Raw genomic sequence first — 6430 nt, 5'->3', positions numbered from 1 at the left:
GTGAGCGGGGCGGGCGGCGGGGCCGCCTGCCGGGGCGGGGGGCGGCGGGCCCGGCCCTCCTCCCCTCCCCGCGCCCCTGCCCGCTGACAGCCGAGGGGAGGGCGCTCAGCCCCGGGCGGGACGCACCTGCCGGGCCGCGGCGGCGGGCGCTGCCTCGCCCGGGCTGGGGGGGGCTCGGCGGCGGCCCGGGTGCGGCCCTCGCCCGCCCGGCGCTAGGCCCCGCCGGCACCCGGGGGAAGCCGCGAGTGCCGCCGCCGCTAACATGGCGGCCCGGCCGGCGCCGGCTGAGGGGTCGGGCCCTGCCCCGCGGCCCGCCCGGCCGCCCCGGGGGCTGGCAGCCCCGCCGAGCGCGGAGGCCCCTCGGCCGGCGGGGCCGGGCCGCAGCCTGGGGGCCGGGCCGTGTGAGCGGCGGCCGCAGCTGTCAGGAGCCCCGGCCCCCGGCGGGGCAGGCTGCGGGCGGCCCGCGAGGCGCAGCGCTGGGAGCGGCGGCTTCCTCCATGGAAGCGCTCGGGCTTCCCGCTGCGGGGCGGGGGGGTCCCGGTGCGGGCTTCCCGCTGCGGGGCAGGGGGGGTTCCCGGTGCGGGGCAGGCTGCCAGCGCCGCTGCGGCCCCTCCAGGCTGCAGCTGGGGGGATCTGATGTCCCTCCGGTCCCGCTCAGCCTGCCACCGGGTTTATTTACAGCCGTAATAAAATCACCCAATAACCCCCCCACCCCCGCCCCCTCGACGCTTTGCAACTTTCCAAATGTCTTAGTCCTTTTGTAGGAGATCGCTCGCCTTTGTACGCACATCTGTCGCTGGCAAGACAGTTTTTAAATAACTTGTAAATAAATATATTATACTAAAGGTATTTAAATACCTTGCTGGTACAAAAGAGAGCAGGTTTGTGGGAAACTAATCTGGACCTGACTCTAAAATAACGCCCTGGATGATGTTTGGTGAGATCAGTCACCCCCAGCATCCTCATACACATTGTGTAGCCTCTTTTTTTATCCGGGAGACCCGAAGCTTTTAATGTTAATTGTGTTTTTATCCCTGGTGGAATGTGGATATTGTTTGTTGACACGTATTTCTTATGTGGTGAGTTGTTAGTATTGGCGTGTTACTGTAGGACTGTTCATGTCTTGGCTTCTTGTTTGTCTGGATTGTGAAAACATTTTGGGGGGAAACAGCTATACAAACTGTTTGTTTTCAAAATAAGGTCTTTGAAATCGTCTGTGCATAAATTTCTCTCCTTCACCCTCAAGTGGCAGGGACGCAAACCCTGCTGCGGGTGTCGTATAAATTCAAGCTCTTCAGTTTTTGTGGTGCAACCTCGATAAAAGATGTTGGGTTTGTTGGGACAGTGTATGTGTTCATTCCCACTGCTACAGAAACATAGCGCTAGAAAAATGTAAACTGTGCTGAGGCATGTTGAACGTACTAGGAAGATCTTCAACGTGCTTGGGCTGTTCTTTGACCAGGTAACAGAGTTAGTAACGTCAGCCCTACAGCTGACCCTCTCGTTAACCTGGAAACCGGGGTGCAAATTGTCTGTTGTTCTTGTGTTGTCTTGGGAATGGAGATGATGGAAGATGAAGGGCTGCAAGTGGGTGATGAGGATTAGGACCTGTAAATGCTGTCTCTCATTTAAACAACAGTCTCAAATAAACTGCTGAATCCGTTAGGGTGCTGGTCCATTGTCTTGAGACAGCTAAAGTGACTCTATAGATGGTGACTCTTGCAAGGCAGTAAGCTGTCAGTCAGATTATTGTTTGCTTTTGTTGGTCAACCAGATTTATGTTCCCCTCTGAATCCTAAATACTTGTGAAAAATAGAGAATTAGAAGAAAAGCAGAAGAAAAGTAGAAGATAACTTACATGAATCTTGACTGTCTTAGCAAGTGTTAATAGTAAATTTGGGCTATTTTCATCATCTTGTCTTCAAGCTGACTTTTTTTTTTATTGTTGTTGTGAATAGGTAATTATAGATGCAGTTGCCACTAACCAGAACAAAATTGTGTATCTAATTTCTACCTTCGGTGCCTGAAAACGTCCTCCAAAGAAATTCTTTTCTGTGTGTTCTGTAAGTGGTACTTAGGCTTCAACTACAGTAACATTTTGGTTTTAAATGTAGTGTTGTGCAGTTCTGGTCTTCTGTTCTTCATATTGCTGCTGAATGGCTGTGCGGAGCTGTGATCTGGCATGGTGACTGCTACTTGGCAGGGCGGTTTGTAAATCCCAATGTGGAGTGAAAAGTACTTCTTGTGTTAGGAAAGCAAATGTTTTCCTGGAGAAGTGGAGCCTTCTTGAGAAGCCAGTGATCGGGAACTGACTTCGCAATACTGCACATGTTGTTGTAATTAAGGCGCAGCCTTTCCTGGATCCTGAGATAATGTAATAAATAATTGTGTTCAGAAACAGTGGATGTGTTGAATTGTTTCCAAGCATGAAAGATAGAGTTGCTAAGGGTTGGAATGGAATATGGGTTGAAGCCATATCGAGCTGTGTTATGAAATTAAGCAGTTACATGCTTTGTGTACCTGTGTTGGGTTACCAGCCTGCTTTCAGCTTTGCTTCTGGGAAGTGGCAGGAGAGGAAAGCTGTGGGGATGGTGTATACCCTCCTGAACTTCTGTTACAGTTTAGTTTGTTACTCTGCCTTTTAGTCTCCATGTTACATTATCACTAAAGCTGTGGAAAATAGATACAATGTGGAACGTTCATCTTGAATTTCCTGGCAGCGTTACTTTGATTTAAAAACACTTTTCCCTGTGCCGTGTCATTCTCAAGGGTGACTTCTGGACTGACTCTTGATGGGGTGGATCTGTCTTTATTGTGAAAGCCCAGGCTTTTCTACTGACTCTGTCTGTAGATCTGATGTTGTTTCCCAGATGCAGGATGCCTAACTGTGCTCTGACTTTAAGATGCAGCCCTTGGAAGTGCTGTGTAGCTTCTGTTTTTATTCTAATCAGTGGGAAATTAAGCAGGGACATTACAGGATCAGACTCATTTATGTGATAGTATCCGCCAGCAATGAAATCTAGAAAAGGTGATATTTGTGATATGTGTTTTATAGACAAGGAGCTGTGTCGTCAGCTTGCTTAGTTGCTTACAGCGACGGATTCTTTCCAGGGGAAGAGCTCAGACGTCACTTCTGATCACTGGAATTGTTAATTCTAAGGTTACAGCCACACAGGACCTTGCAATAATGTATAATGCAGTTTTGTTGATTCTTCGATGATTGACAAATGGCAATGAATACATCAGAAAATAAAGCTATGGTTTGTGATGTCTGGGCTCTCGTGACTGGGCCTCTGACAGTTGCATAAACTGTTGGGTCCAAATGATTCATAATGAATCTGCATGGCAAGCCCTAAAAGAGGAATTCCTACCTGTCTGCTCTTAAATATTTGGTATTTCTGTAGGTTTTCCTGTAAAAACACTGTCATAAAATGCCAAAAATACAAAATTATATGTGTATGAATCCAGGTGTTCCCATAAGTTATGTGTTTTAATTTTGCTGTACAGTAACCTGCTTTGAGACTCCCTGCTACTGTTTCATCTCTGATCAGTATAGGATGCTGTGCTGCGACATGGTTATAGCAGGAGAGATGCAGAGGAGGAACTGTACCAAATAAATGGTCTGTATGAATGCTCACGTGGATAAATATGCTCTCTCCTGCGTTGTTCTGGCTTCCTTTGCGCTGTTCAGGGAACAAATATCACTGGGGCAGGAGCTGGTGCTGCGGGTGCCTTGCCGTGCTGCAGGATGGGAAGAGCAAGCCGATCTTCGGCTCTGCAATCTTTCCCCATCGAATACCAGAGTGTGTCTGTTCTGCCATCCTTCTGGGTGAGGTTCAAGTCCTCATTCTTTCCATTGTGTGAACTAATATTCTTTTGATTGTACTTCTTTAGGGAGTACTTTGAGGAGTGGCTTTTCAGGCATTCCTTTGGTATCAGCAAAAGAACTTCCTTTGGAACCGCACTTTTAGGTGCAGCTGTTTCTTGCACATAAATTGATTTTCTTGGATACTTGATGTGTTGAAAACTAACAAGTAATTGTGATTTAAAGCAGTAGGAATCCAGTTTGGGATTGGGATTATGAGCTGAGTGGGGCAATTTTTGATAGAAGAGGAACATGAGAAGCACTATTTTGTGTCTTTTCTCATAGAGGCAAGGTATTGTCTCTGTTTTCAGCCTTGCCCTGACTGAGAAACAGGAGTCTTAGTTGACTAGTGTCTAGCTGTGGGGATTCAGAAAAATGTAATAATTGGGAAAGCTTTTAGAGACCAGATACTAAAAAAAAACACGTCAAAATATTTTTTATGGAGACAAGTGAAAGTAGGAGTTGCCTGTTAATCAATAAAGCTTAGATGATTGATGCTTGAAGTGCCATTTGGACACTGGATGTAGATAATTTGGAAAACAGAATGTTGATTTGTGTGTTATATTTGCAGAATTCCACGCTGATTAAATGTAACTATGAAAGCTGTTGTAAAAATCCAGCAAGGAAAGGAACATTGGGCGAAAATGTGGAAGCCTTATTTCTGCCTCTTCTCTGTCAATCAGGTGCCACAGAGTTCTAGACTCTGAGCTAGCCAAGCTCAAGAGAAGGTTTTTGGGCTGAGTTCTGTGCTTGGAAAACTGTTTCCATAGTTATTCAGGGATAAGGCAGCATACTGGACCAAAGTGCCTTGCAGGTAGGAGTCTGCCTTTTAGCTGGACTCTGCTGTGTAGTAGTAAGAGCCTAGTTTTGGTTTTGGGGTTCTATTTTTTTTTTTTTTTTTTGGTAGTTATTGCAACAAAGATTTTAATGAGGTATTTTTGCTGGTGTTTTTAAGGAGATCCTCTCAAGACTAAAGAGCAACATGAAAGGATGCCTACCTCCATACTTGTTTGAAAACTGAACAAGCAGGTGACAGAGGCTGATATAGGTCAGTTACAGGTAGGAGTCTGTCTTTTTTGGAACAGAATAAAATGAAGGCAAATGATTCATATTTGCATTAGAAAATACGGAGCTGGTAGACTAATGTGCAGAGGGGCACGTACTAAAAATAAAAGTTTAGGAAAATGATCTCTGCAGCTCTGTGACAAGGATTGATACCCACAGAGTGAGGCTGTATGGATCAGAACTAGGCAAGGGGATGGTGAGGCAGCTGCTATGATGAAAGCTTTGGCAAGAATTTTAGGTGTATAAACGGAAAACGTCAGAAATATTACACAGACTGCAAGACCTATTTGTGTGCTGGATGTGAGGGTCTACAGAGCAGTCGGAGAATTCAAGACGACGTCCACGTTACTGACCTGGATGATGGGTAGGCAGATAAGCAGATAGGAGGAGTTGTACCATATAACTTTTGGCCTTGAAATACAAGCAAGATTATTTTTACAAAGCATCCGTGTAGAATCTCCCCCTGTGTGCTTGTTTCCCCACATGCATCTCCCTCCCCATTTAGTCTCTTTTACTCTCAGTGTTATTGAGGGAACAGGGTTTTTTTAGGAGGGGTGAGTGAGTAACGAAGTAGTTCCATGAGGGTAGAACTAATGAAAGCAGACTTCCTGAAGTTTTGTGTCCTTTCAGTGTTAACCCTCTGTATTTTCTCCATTATCTCAGGCTGTTTCATCAGTTAGTAGATATCCAGAGATCTGAGGTACAGTTTGGCTGAGAAAAAGACAGCAGGTTACTTGGACACAAGGTCAAAAAGGGTTGGGGCTTCAACTGGTAATGCAGTCACATAATTTACGGTATAGATTGTTGCAATTGCCTATGGCATGTTTACTGAAAATATCTTTTGGATAGCAAGCCTGGTTGAACAGATGGAGCAACAGATGGGTTTCTTTTAAAGTTTGGGTTTTTTTTATCCTGTACCCTTTTTGGCCAGGTTTGCCTGTCTGTAGGCTAGAAAGGAATGATTGCATAATAGTCAAAGGTGTCTTCAGGTCACCCTGGGACAGTTGTTCCTGTGATGTAAACAAGCACGGCTGACCAAGAAAATGAATGCAAGGCATGTTACAGCCCATGGCTAAGATTCATGACCCTTCTCTGCTGCTGCTGCTGCCAGCTTTGCTTTGGGAGGCTACAGTAGGGTATCTGGCAGTGCTGAAGCTCCGTTTGGGTCTTATCCAAAGCCTGGTGAAGTCACTAAGTCTTCCTCTGAACTGCACTGATTTTTGAGCCAGTTTCTAGCAGAACTAATTCTGTCACATGAACAGCACTGGTTTGAACGTGTAACCTGCAGTGAGTGCAGTGGGAAGAGAATGCCTTTTAATGAAGGCTTTCCTCAAAAAAACCCAAACAACAAACCAAACCAGATAGGCAGATTGAGAAGATGCTCATATTTTTAGTAGCTCTTTGAGACCACTAATAAAACTGAATATGGTGACTCTTGACTTTACAGTTCAGTGGGTTGGTCAGGGTTCTTTCCAGCTTTCATGCCGCTCGGCATGGTCT

At 46.1% G+C, this 6430-nt stretch overlaps 1 protein-coding gene across 1 annotated transcript in view; it reads left to right on the top strand.

Annotated features, from left to right (window-relative positions):
- The window catches only part of DVL1 (dishevelled segment polarity protein 1), a 112229-nt gene that overhangs the window by 520 nt on the left and 105279 nt on the right, over positions 1-6430 (top strand).

This window comes from Falco naumanni, chromosome 3, assembly GCF_017639655.2.
Source record: "Falco naumanni isolate bFalNau1 chromosome 3, bFalNau1.pat, whole genome shotgun sequence".
Classification (NCBI taxonomy): domain Eukaryota; kingdom Metazoa; phylum Chordata; class Aves; order Falconiformes; family Falconidae; genus Falco; species Falco naumanni.
This window is presented reverse-complemented; position numbering and strand designations above follow the sequence as displayed.